This window comes from Mauremys mutica, chromosome 5 (genome assembly GCF_020497125.1).
Source record: "Mauremys mutica isolate MM-2020 ecotype Southern chromosome 5, ASM2049712v1, whole genome shotgun sequence".
Classification (NCBI taxonomy): Eukaryota; Metazoa; Chordata; order Testudines; family Geoemydidae; genus Mauremys; species Mauremys mutica.
Genome location: NC_059076.1, coordinates 95,710,771 through 95,724,589, shown reverse-complemented (window position 1 = coordinate 95,724,589; position 13,819 = coordinate 95,710,771).

The window sequence follows — 13,819 nt, the reverse complement described above, 5'->3', positions numbered from 1 at the left end:
ATGCCTTGTTAATGTCAGGTGCAGCCTCACCACTGAGTCTGTGCCCCTGGGGTGGGGAGGCTGCAGGGTGATCTCTCATCTTCATGCTGCCAGTGGCCTGTGCTCCCCATTGCTATGCTGGAGCTTCTGCATTTATTTATTGACAAATAAAACTTGCAGAATATTGCAGAATTTTTAATTTTTTGGCACAGAATGCCCTCAGGGCTACTCTGAGATGTGGTACACTTGGTATGCTAATGGCACCCTTGGGTTTTGGTGCACTGAACAGCCACAATAATTACAATTAATAAAACCTTTTCAAGTCCTTGTGTGAAAGGCTGTGGAAGTGCGAAGTATTTATTTAAACAAATTTATATTATACATGCTGCGGAAGTTTGTTAATGTATGAATTAAAGCCCCATTTCAACAAAGTACTGAAACCCTCTGCTTAACTTTCAGCCTATGAATAGTCCCATGAGACTTTAATTAATTGAAGTCAGTGGGACTACTCTTGCTTCAAAGTAAGATCCCATGAGAGTGTTTATGAAATTGGTGCTAAAATGACAGACTGATGAACAAGGTGTTACAATACTACATTGGTGGAGAGTGGCTTTATGGAAGGCCACATGATGGTTAGCTCTGCTTGAAGCACATCTACTCCAAATGGTGGCGTGGGCAGCCTTACACTTCTAAAACCATTTTTGTGTGGATGTTTCATGTATTACAGTAATGGCAGGGAAACAAATGGATAGGATGCCATATTTCACTTGTGTAGACAGGGGCAATAGGTGCAGTAAACCCCCAGACAGGCAAAATTACTGCTATTGGGCTAGGGTGGCCTACAGTGGAGTTTGCTGTTTCCAAGGAAGTTTCTGTTCATCTCAGATATCTGTTACAGTAATAAATCTGTGGTTTTTCAGAGTATACATTTGCTGTTCTTGCTACATTATCAATTTCTAAAACAATATAATGGCTTCTGAAAAAATATACATTTAATTTTATATCTAAATAGTATTTGATGTTATAATTGAATGTACACAACAGCAAGTGTATAGATGAATAAATTAGATTTTAAAATCATTTTCAGAAGTAATCCCATCTTCCTGCCCCTCCAGGCATTTTCACTTGTAACCTTGCCTCAAAAATGCATTGTAGATAATTGGAAATGAGGCCAATTTCATCTGTTTGTACTACAGTCTCAGATGCAATAAAACAGAACAGCAGGGGGAGTATTACACACAAAAAAAGCTGCTGGTGATTAAAGGTAACATGGAATTAAGGGACCGGATGAAGAAAACACAATTTGGGGAGAGAGAGAAAACCTGGGGGAATAAAGAAACAACATATGCACATAAAGGGTATGTCTACACTTCAGACGTAAGTCAATAGTTCGACTTACAATCACATCAGTAATTACTGCAGTGGTTCATGTCCACACTATCCTCCTCTCAGTGGTGCACTTCCTCACCAGGAGTGCTTCCACTGACTTAAGAGGGGCAGTGTGGGGGGAGTGAGAGCCTGGGCTCTCAGCTCCACATGCAGCTCCCTTCTAGAAGCCTGGCTTGCCCCTTGAGCTGTGGGTGGGGAGTGTCATGCCCAGAGCCTAGGCAACTTCCCAGCTCCCAGTGTGGAGCCAGGAACCTGAACACATCTGGGAACCTGGATGGCAGCCTGGCTCAGAGCAAGGAGCCAGGACTTCGAGGGGCATCAGGGAGCCCGAGCAGCAGCCTGGCGGGGAACCAAAAGTCCAAGGGCAGCCTTGCTATGGCTGGAATCCCCCACCTGCCCTGCACTGATTGCTCAAGGTGTGAGCCTACCAGCCTTTCTTGTCAATTTCATGGCTGGGCACAGACCTGTGAAATGGACAACAATGACAGCCAACAGCTGATGTAAGTAAGGTAGTGTTTACATGGACACAGTGTTGCCCTCACTACGTCAACATAGTCCCTACACCTCTTGTGGAGGTAGAGTTATTGTGTCAGTATAGTAAGGCACTTGCACCGGTGGGAGCATGGCTGTAGTGTGGGCACTGACATAATTGAGTCGATGTAAGTTGCCTTATGTTGACCTACCTCTGTAATATAGACCAGGCCAGAGAGTGAGAAGCTCTCAGTTGAAGAAGATCAACACAACACAATGTGACAGGGCAGCGGACTTGGCACACAAGGGTAGAAAATATATTTGATTTGGTGAATCCTCAGTGAAGAAACTTTCTAATTTCATACACATTTTTCAATTTTGAATAGTAAAGAATGTCAACTTAGGATAACTGGCATTATGGCAAAACCCTACATTTACTTTTCTGAGAGGTGAGGAGGATGGTGGGATTGGGGCAGGAGATCAGAACTGGGCAATGTTCCTGAGCCATCCTGCAAGGGCAGAGCAGTTTGGCTCAGAAGCCTGAACAACGCACTTCATAGCTGTTCTAATTGTTCTTTTTAAAAGGACAATCTCCTTGGTATTGCTCTCAGGGGCAGCATAAACACAAGGCCCTATGAACTTTTCATTCCCAGCTGCTGTGTTGGTGTGCCAGTGGGGAAGAAGCTTTCTGCACAGTCTTCACAACTCTCGCCCATTTGTGCAATAATAGGTTTTGCTCTTAATTTTAATATACATTTTTAGGAAAACAGCTCTGCTAGCCATTCTCCCTTTTGGGACCTATAGTTCTAGACTCTAGAGAAGGGGTACTATATTGTGCTTTACTTGCAAGTGTCTGGGTCTCACTTTCTGAACAATCTATCAGACCTAGGCCTTAAAAGTAATTTTGTATATTTATTTAAATCAACCACTTTTCTCTACTTTTTTTTGTGGGATGATGACAGTAATTAATGAATTCAGAAATATTAAAATTGACTGATTACTTTTCAAGTTTATCCACCAGAATGATTACACCAGACACTGCATGTATATTTCATCAGTCTCATGTTTTCACACTGCAGCAGTTGCAAAACAGAAGGTATCTCTACACTAGAAATGCTACAGCAGCACAGCTGCAGCTATTCTGCTGTAGTGTGGTAGACACTACAGTAACAAAAGGGGTTCTTCTGTCACTGTAATAAATCCACCTCTTTAAGAGGCAGTAGCTAGGTCGATGGAGGAAGTGTGTATGCCAGGGCTTATGTGGGCTTTTTGCTTTGCACAGGGCATGACATTTTTCATAGCCCTGAGTGATGTAGCTAAGTTGACCTAACTTAGTAGTATACACCAGCCCAAAGTCTGAGGCCTTGTCTACACTCACACATTTTGCCATTTTAACCATGCCAGCATAGTTAAAGGGGCAAGTCCAGCCCCATGCAGTAGATGTAATTATACCTTATAAAAGTGCTTATGCCAGAATAGCTTATTCTGATTTGGTGAAGCAAAGAAGTTATACTGGTATACAGTACTTTATACCAATATGATTGCATCTTTATAAACCTTTTTTAAGTGTAGACCAAACCTGAGGCATTAATGGCAATCAATGAACCAATCTGATTAAGACCAGGAATCCAGCAAAGTTTAAATATAAATTGTTATTTTGTACTAGTGAAGTGACTACAAGAAATTACATGTACTGTACCTTTTTTAGTTCTTACACTCAGACCTACCATTCAAGTTTATAATAAGAAAACCTGACTAGACAGCACTGGATTGATGCTCTGAGCATTTTTATTAGCTATTTACTCTGTAGAGTCTATATTCTGTAACATAATCCTTAAATTGTTGCAATGGTTGGAGATTCCTAGTATTAATATTACAGTTGTAAGTTAAGTATCCTCTTGAGAACATTTATGTTCTTGAGATCAAAGCTAAAACCCTGTTTCCTAACATGGTTCTGGAACCATGATTTTTCATCCACGCTGGCAATAAAATTATGTTATGACATGGTGGCACCTACCCATGCCAGAGAGCCATGCACTATGGATAAAAGCACTACATGAGTGCTAAATATGTGTAATTAATTGTTATAACTCATGCTTTTCTTGTAGTATAGACAGTATCAAATACATCCTGCAGCAGTATGTATCAATTTAAGTGCATAATTCAACGCTTACAGAAACCAGAGTACCCTCAATACATACCAGCTGTTATGGGTTGAATCACGGAAACCCCGTTGGGGCTGCCAACTGATATGCCAAGGCTACTTCTGCCCCTGTTTTCCTGCCCTGGCAGCTTAGGACTTCAGTGCCCAGCCTGGTTTGAGCCAGACCCGCTAGCCTGCTGCAAACGCAGACCCAGGTCTGAACCATGTCCCCTAACAGCTGTAGGCTTAACTGAAGCAACTTACCGAAGTGTTGCTGTCTTTAACACTCAGATGTCCAACTCCCAATGGGGTCCAAACACCAAATAAATCCGTTTTACCTTCTATAAAGCTTATTGTTCGCCCTCTATAACACTGATAGATATGCACAGCTGTTTGCCTGCCCCCCGTATTAATACATACTCTGGGTTAATAAGTAAAAAGTGATTTTATTAAATACAGAAAGTAGGATTTAAGTGGTTCCAAGAAGTGACAGAACAAAGTGAATTACCAAGTAAAATAAAATAAAATACGCAAATCTGAGGCTAATAGAGTAATACAATTGAGTACTGATAAAATCTCACCCTGAGAGATGTTTCAGTAAGTCTCTTTCACAGACTGGACTCCTTCCTAGTCTGGGCACAGTCCTTTACCCTGGTACAGCTCTTGTTCCAGCTCAGGTGGTAGCTAGGGGATTCCTCATGATGGCTGCCCCCTCTGATCTGTTCCACCCATTTATATATCTTTTGCATAAGGTGGGAATCCTTTGCCCCTCTCTGGGTTCCCACCCCTTCCTTTTTAATGGAAAAGCACCAAGTTAAAGATGGATTCCAGTTCAGGTGACATGATCACATGTCACTGTAAGACAGGGGTCGGCAACCTTTCAGAAGCGGTGTGCCGAGTCTTCAGTTATTCACTTTAATTTAAGATTTCGTGTGCCAGTAATACATTTTAATGTTTTTTAGAAGGTCTCTCTCTATAAGTCTATATATTATATAACTAAACTATTATTGTATTATAAAATAAACAAGGTTTTCAAAATGTTTAAGAAGCTTCATTTAAAATGAAATTAAAATGTTTATCTTACGCTGCCAGCCTGCTGCCAGCCTGGGGTTCTGTTCACCTAGACCGGCAGTGGGCTGAGCGGGGCCTGTGGCTGGGACCCCGGCTGGCAAGGCTCTGGCATCCAGAACCCCAGACCGCAGCGGGCTGTGCGGGGCCGGTGGCCGGGACCCCAGACCGGTAGTGGGGTGAGCCGCTCAACCCACTGCCGCTCAGGGGTTCCATCTGCTGGCTCCTGCCAGCTGGGATCCTGGCTGCTGGACCCGCTCAGCCCACTGCTGATCTGGGGTCCCGGCCCTGCCCACATACAGTGGGTACCTACCTTCTCCCTGGTTCTGGCCCATTCTCTTCCTCTCTCTGCACTGAGCTGAAGGTGGGAGTGGACTGAGCACAGGGTTGGGGGTGAAGGAGGGAGGGGGCTCAGAGTTGGGGCAGGAGGTTTGGGTGTGGGGCACTTACCTGGGCAGCTCCCATTTGGTGTGAAGGGTGCAGGTGGGAATGTGGGGGGTGTGTGTGTGCAGGAGCTCCCATTTGGTGTGAAGGGTGGGGATATGGGGGGTGGGGGGACTGTATGTGAGGGGGTGCAGGTGTCGGGGGGGCTGGATATGTGTGGGGGTGCCAGAGTCAGGGCTAGGGTCTTGGGGCGGGGGTGAAGGAGTCAAGCAGAGGGCTGGGTGCATATGAGGGGGGTACTGAGCTCAGGGCAGGGACCTGGGGTGTGTGCAGGGCATAGAGCTCAGGGCGCGGGGCTGCAGGGCAGAGGGCTGGGTTTGTAGGGGGCGCGTCAGGGCAGAGGGCTGTGTGTGTGTGTGGGAGGGGTCAGGGCAGAGCTCCCACCCACTCCTGCGGCCCCCAGCTGGCTCACCCACTCGGGGCCCCGCTGCGCACCACAGGAGCGCAACTAGCACCCCCCCGGCAAGGGAGTCCCCTCTAGCTGTGTCTGGAGGAGCTGCTCCGGGTGGTGCATGACCCCGCAGTATGCGAGCTCCTCGCCCCAGGGCTCTCTAGCCGCCACCAATTACCACTTGCCTGCACCTGCTATGTGCTCAGCTCCTCCCAACTAACGAACAGCAGGTCATCCATGGCTGCGGCCGGGCGCCTACTCCCGGGGACGCTCAGCAGCCTCTACCGCCCCCACTTCCTGCCGCCGGGAGTCGGGACCAGGTCCCGCAGTGAACCCGCTCCCCCTGGCACACTGCCAGTCCGCCATGGCCAGCTATACCAAGGCGGCCCAGGAGAGCGGGCCCCTCTGTGCCCCCGGACAGGGCTCCTCATCGGGTGAGGGGATGCGGGAGCCCACGGGCAGGCTGCTGAGGCGGCTCCTCTCTCGGGGGGAGCGGGCTCTGCCCCTCACTGGCTGTGTGTCCTTGGGACTCTGGCAGGCAGCAGTGTGCCATCGGTTGTCGACCCCTGCTGTAAGATTTCATTACTCACTTGACAGCACACATGTATATAGGGAGACTTACAAGTAAAACAGAGCCATCTGCAGACAATTGTCCTGGTTAATGGGAGTCATCAAGATTCCAAATGACCATTAATGGCTCACACTTTGCATAATTACAATAGGCCCTCAGAGTTACATTTCATAATTCTAGTTTCAGATACAAGAGTGGTACATTTATACAAATAGGATGACCACACTCAGTAGATTATAAGCTTTGTAATGATACCTTACAAGAGACCTTTTGCATGAAGCCTATTCCAGTTACATTATATTTAAACTCATTAGCATATTTTCATAAAATCATATAAAGTGCAAAGTCACACCAGCCTCACCTCCCCTACACTTAAGTTTTCTTCTTTGATGGGGAAGAGATCTGTCAGCTTGAAATATCTTCTAATGGTTCTTAATCTTCAGGGGAGGCCCACAGCCCTTTACCCTTCTGGCCCATTAGGGGTAGACCCAAGGCATTTATTCCTTCTTCTGAACTCGGCTGACTTTAGAGGTATCTTTTGAATCTTTTTCTAGATAGTTTTTGGGTAGGAAATTTCTTACCTCTTGGAGGTCCTTTGCCTGGTATCCTAAGGGCAGAGAACCCTGGACACCTCGCTTCCTATCTTCCTGTTCTTTTCTAATACACTTGAGAACATAAGCATCAAGGAATGACAAACCAAAACAAGAGGAGGTATTCAAATGATGTTATAAGATGCCTCATAGGCAGTAGCAAAGCTGCATATGCACTAAATGACCACAGTGAGGAATAACATTCAAAATACATACAGTACATGAAAGAACTGGCGTTATGGTAGTGACAGAGGGGGGATGCATGAAAATATTGTAATGCTAAAGGGGAAAGAAGAATCCAATTCCTGAAGTCCCATGTTGTTGACATATGACCCCATCTCCTTACTGTATTTGGTGTTTCCGTTTCTGTGGCCAGGAGTGCATTCCTTGACCCCCTCCCCCCCAAGCATATTCTGATGTCCTGGAGGGCAAAAAAAGTACTCTCCGGTTATAAGACAACCGGCAATGATAATGAATTGGGATATCCCCGTTCAGAGTCAACCCATTTGATCCCTTACTCATAGAGGAACGAAAGCCAAGGAATGCAGGAGGAGTCTCCAAGGACAGAAGTGAACTGATGGGTCCTCTGCCTGCAGTCACTTAATTTTGAGTAGGGTCTTCTGCACTAACATGTGGTCATTTCCAAGACCCCTAGACCCGATGCCGTCCCAATTTATTTCTCCATTAAAATTAACAGGCACAGATATATTCTCTGAGAATCTTGGATCTTGAGATTTCATTGAGATCACATATCTCCCCATAATCATATTCCATCAAGGGGACAAGTTACACTCTCTCTCTCTCTCTCTCTCTCTCTCTCTCTCTCATGGCTATCAGCTCTCTGGATAGACAAAGCATTCAGAATAGTTTTGCTGCATTGTGAAGTTTTCATCAAATGCACAGACACTACTATTTCAGAGCCTATTTCCGGGCATGTTGCATAAATGGCAGACGGCCAAAGATAGCATCCACATGGTGCTTGGAATCAACAAAGCTAACATAATAAAAGCATTTAATGACTGTAATGTGTACAGCTTGAGATTCTTTCCACCCAGACTGCAACTCTGTATCAGTGGCCATTGTTAGGACAACCCCCTGCAGGAACCCTGATAGCAGTCATCTTGGAAGTTGAATGAACATTTCAAATATTATTTTTCTTCCACTTCCAAGCTGCACAGAATGCAGGTGATTATGATTGGCTTCTTTGAGATGTCATGAACAGGGCTGTGTAAATAACAGATTTTTTGATAAGGTGGTCAAACTGAAAAATGATGAAAAAAATGATTTTGGATCAACCGCAAATTAATTTTGTTACCGTTTCAGCAAAACAGAAAAGTTAAAAAAAATGAGATCAAATGGAAGTAAAATTCTAAACAAAAAGTTGTTTCAAATCAAAAAATGAAAACAATTAATTTAGAAAATGTCAAATAAAAAAGTTTTGACTTTCTTAGAACTTTCTTTCTTTTCTTTTTGGCTGAAAAAATTTGGTTAATTTTACATTAATTTGTGAAATGTTGTGGTTGACTTGAAAAAATTTTGTCCAAAAAAATTTGCCCAGCTCTAGTCAAGAGCAATTACAACATGTTTAGATACCAATGGGAAAATAAATGGTTTATTATGGTCATTGTTGCAAAGACCTCAGTGTCAATCCATTGACTCTGTCCTTGTGGAATTTTGCAGAGGCTTAGGGTGACCAGGCATCCAGTATTTAAAGGGACAGTCCCATATTTAAGCCCTCCTGCAGGTATCCTGACTTTTTCTTAAAAACAGGCAAATTGTCCCATATTTTCTGTCCTTCCTCTCCCCCCTCCCAGTACTGGTGTATTCCTGATTCTACAGATGCCTTAAAAACTCATCTGCTAAGTAATGTTACAGTTTTCATGCAAATTTATATTTAATTGCACCAAGCGACGTTAATGCAGAGTTAAAGATGCTTGGTGGTACGTCATCCACTTGCAGAATGCTGACTTGAGCAAAACTCAAACTTCTGAAAACCAGGAAAAATGCACAGTTAAGGTTGCCCATGAAACCTTATCTCTGCCCTCTTTCAGCAGTGCCCTAATACACTGTGTGAACACACATATCTTTATGCTGTCACCACAGTTGCTGAAGTGTACAAGCTCTTCACTTTCTTTACGAACCTATTCACTCTCACCCACAGGATCCCATATAACACTATTAAAGGACAAAAAGAAGGGGGAAAAAGTTTTTTGAGGCTGCTGTCTTTGAGCAGTCTGGTGAAGGGAACAGCAATAGATGAGAATTCCAGTTGTTAAGGACTGGATCTTGTCCACAAGAGATTGTACCTGGCTCTTCCCCAAGGTATAACTTAGATAAATTGTCTTGTCTTTGCTTATGTGGAATTCTGTGGGGCTTGCGGTTAGTCCACCCTCTTCAAGGGACCAGAGTGCAGCAGCTGCTTGCTTCAGGTGGTCCTCCCAGTTACACCAGTGCAACTCCATGGTTTTCACCAGTATAAGTGAGAGCAGAATTTAGCTATTTTCTACTGTTGAACAGCATCAGATACATAAACATTAAAAGAGAAAAACTGTGTACTTGTTTGTAATTACACGAATAACTCACTTGTAACTTGATAACTCATGAGTAATGTGATCATTTCAGACTCATGCCAATAAAATCATTCTGTATTCTGTCACATCATGCCACACTGTAGCCTATGAATCTTGTATTTGTAGCTCCAAGAAAACTTTATCATCTTAGTTGAAGCCATTATGTACGCAGTTGAAGGAGTGTCAAGTTAATCACAGGATTACTTTTGATTTATTTGCATGTACAAGGTCCTTTGAAGTACAAGAGGTGGTATTTACGTGGAATGATAATGTCTGTTATAGTAAAGAGATGGATCACTTTGTATAAGAGACAATGGCCCTATTTCTCTTCTAACTTACATGGGCTTTGCAATGGTTTAACACCACTGACATCATGAAGATACTCTTGATTTGCATGGAGTAAATGAGATCAGAATCAGATTAACTGTTATTTAAGTAGTTTTTAGAGCTGGTCCAAGTTCTGGAAAGAATTCAGTTTCCATTCTGTCTGTGTCTGAGGCCATGTTTACACTACAATCATTGGTTGACGCAAGTTACATTGGCATAAAGCCGCTGCAGTTAGTTTATTGCTTGTGCGCATGCATACTTGGCAGCTTTTGTACTCACCAGGAGTGCTTGTGTCAAAGCACAGTGCAGTACACCATGGGTAGGTATCCCAATGTGACCAGACAGCAAGTGTGAAAATCGGGATGGGGTGGCAGGTAATAGGTACCTATATAAGACAAAGCCCCAAATATCGGGACTGTTCCTATCAAATTGGGACATCTGCTCACTGTACACACGCCACCATCCAGGAAATTTTTGCAGTGTGTCATGGAGTAGAAACGAGTAGTGCAGGGGTGACTGGGAGTAAGGGATCGAGTTCCCATCATGCACCTTTCTCCATCCCATAATGTTATACATATCCCATAATTTTTGCACTTTTAAAAAAAAATCCCACAAACCTGTGCAACACTTTTCCTTGTCGACCATTTCTGACAGAATCACAGAGCTTGCAGCACTCTGTGCTATCATCATGAACATTGCAAATACAGGACCCTTGATCCAATCTTTTGGGTTATTTTTTGATCATTGACTTGCGCCATCATTTCTTATCTCCAGGGCCTAAAATAGCTAAGCTAAAGTCTTGCAGACCTCAGCCCACAGTTTCTTGCATTTCTGCTTGTCTTACTCATGTCTATTACGTAGTTCTTCTAAATGTTGATCAATCTTATACTTTTATAATCCTACAAATTAACTCTGATTAACATACAATTAATATATGTAATATAACATATTGATGAATCATAAAACCACACAATAAATGGATACTAAACTAAGATCATTGGCTACACTTGTCACAGAGTAAGTACCTCAGTAGAAAGAGTTTCTTTTCTTTGGTTATGCTTGCTTTGGTGGATCACTGACATCAATTTAGGCTGGTCAGAGATCTTTAAGAACACAGGACTATTCAGAAAGCTGCAAGTAGGGCCATCCTTTTCCAACCATAGATTACCATTGGTGATACTGAAAGGCCAATAGTGTTCCTGAGGAACCCAGTCTACCTCTTATTCCCCTGGCTCATGAAGCCAGACACTGGCCACTTTGACAACACCAAGGAAAGATTCAGCTACCAACTCCACGGGTGCAGAATGATAGTGGACTGTACTTTCGGTAGATTGAAGGGAGCTGGCAATATTTACTCACAAGACTGGATCTCAGTGAGAAAAATATCCCAATGGTTATAGCTGCCAGTTATGTCCTTCAAAATTAAGGCTACGATTATGTGCTGCCTCAGAAGCCCCATTATGTCCTGATACATCGCTCTCTCCTTTTTCCTGCTGGGATTCCTTAGCCTTTCTTCTGTCTGCCATATTCACCTTCCAGGCTCTCTGTTCATGGTCTGATGCAGGACTGGCTTGCAGGATTTCACAGAACATACCCTCCCTAATCTGCTTCTTTCTCCTCCTCATCAGAATCAGATGTTCTGCGGTTGAGGAGGGGGCACCCCTCAAGTCCTCAACAGCAGCAGCTACAGATAAAACAGACAGCTGTATTAGTTGATTTACAGTCACAACAGAAAGGGAAAGATACGTTGTAGAATTCCCTTCCCTATTAATAAGACATGCTTATTGACACTTTATCTTTGGAGCGCCTCAGCACAGCACGGCTCTCCAGCTCCAGCCATGGTAAGTATGGCCTGGGAGGGCAAGGGTGGAGGCAATGACAAGGGAAATCTTCAGTTGCATGAAACAACATTTCAGACTCTATATCCATACATATGAGTATTGGTCATTGGCACTGAGTAACTGAAAGATCACTTTCTGACAGAGCTGGAAATAGAGCCGAAGTCTCTCCAATGAGTGGGACTGCCTTTCAGGATGAAAGTGCTAAACCTACATGCTTGGCTGTGTTGCCTGTAACCATTACACTATACCACACTCCTCTTTAGGGCCAAACATAGAATAGAATCCAGGATTCCCAGCATTCCTCAGCTGTGTCAAAAATAGATGTGTAAACCACGGACAAAGTGTGAGGATATTATAGAGGATAATAACCTACTATGGCTCCCATTTACTCCTTTAGCTCAATCTATAGTGTTCCGCCAATGCTGATGACTAATACAGGGAGTCAATATGGTTCCATGAGATAGAATTTGTTTTTTCACTTTGCTTTTTAAAAAGCCTTGGTAATTATATATTATATGTGAGAAGAATATTAAGGTTACAAAGTCAAGCAATCAAAATTTAGAAAATACAAGAATTCAGGCTGCGCATGCAACCTTAATTCAGTTCCCTTGTGCATATGCACTATTCTGCAGTCTTTAATTACATGATCACATTCTCTTCTTTTCCTATTCATTCAGCACACGAGATGGACAGTGCTCAAGGAATAAATCGGGGCTGTGCAGTGAATGAGGTTGTTGTCTGTAGGACTCCTGCCTCATTTGCTATAGCAGTTGAAAGATGAGTGGAGAATGAGGCATAGTTCTTCTGCCAGAGGTGGGAACAGAAGTCAGTTCAATCCCTGGCTTTGTTGCAGACATCCTATGTGATACAAGGAAATTCACTTAGACCAGAATTTTGGTAGGTATATTCTCTTTTCCTGAGTGAACATGAGAAACCGGGTGCCTTGTTTCCAGATTGGCACTCACAAACTGTATTTGAAGGAAGCATGAGCTGTGGATGTTCAACACTTGTGTCAGTAAGGCACCGTGATCTGGAAGTCCCAGATTGTGGTTTGGGAGCTAGGTGATCCTGAGTTCTAATTCTGGCTCTACTACTGACTATCTACGCAAGTCTCGTCTTTCTGTGACAGTTTCTCATCTGTGAAATGAGCTGCAACATTTCAACAGCTAGTGGACCAAGTCCTATAGCCCCATAATAGTTATGCCTTTGCCTACCTCGACAAAGTCCTGATCTAAAGCCAGAGCTGGGAGGACCACCTGAAGCAAGCAGCTGCTGCACTCTGGTCCCTTGAAGAGGGTGGACTAACCGCAAGCCCCACAGAATTCCACATAAGCAAAGACAAGACAATTTACCTAAGTTATACCTTGGGGAAGAGCCAGGTACAATCTCTTGTGGACAAGATCCAGTCCTTAACAACTGGAATTCTCATCTATTGCTGTCCCCTTCACCAGACTGCTCAAAGACAGCAGCCTCAAAAAACTTTTTTCCCCTTCTTTTTGTCCTTTAATAGTGTTACATGGGATCCTGTGCGTGAGAGTGAATGGGTTCTAAAAGAAAGTGAAGAGCTTGTACATTTCAGCAGCTGTGGTGACAGCATAAAGATATGTGTGTTTGCACAGCGTATTAGGGCACTGCTGAAAGAGGGCGGAGATAAGGTTTCATGGGCAACCTTAACTGTGCATTTTTCTTGGTTTTCAGAAGTTTGAGTTTTGCTCAAGTCAGCATTCTGCAAGTGGATGACGTACCACCAAGCATCTTTAACTCTGCATTAACGTCGCTTGGTGCAATTAAATATAAATTTGCATGAAAACTGTAACGTTACTTAGCAGATGAGTTTTTAAGGCATCTGTAGAATCAGGAATGCAAGATAATATATGAAATATAAGTTTTAAGAGTGAAATTCAGGCTTCCCTATTAAAGCCTAATTACTTGGTCTTAATGTAGGGGACTAAGCTGAGTTAGGATGGGCAGGGGCTGCTGAGTAAGAGATTAAAGTCCAGGGCCTCCTTGGTACCATTCTCTGAAATGCTTCCAG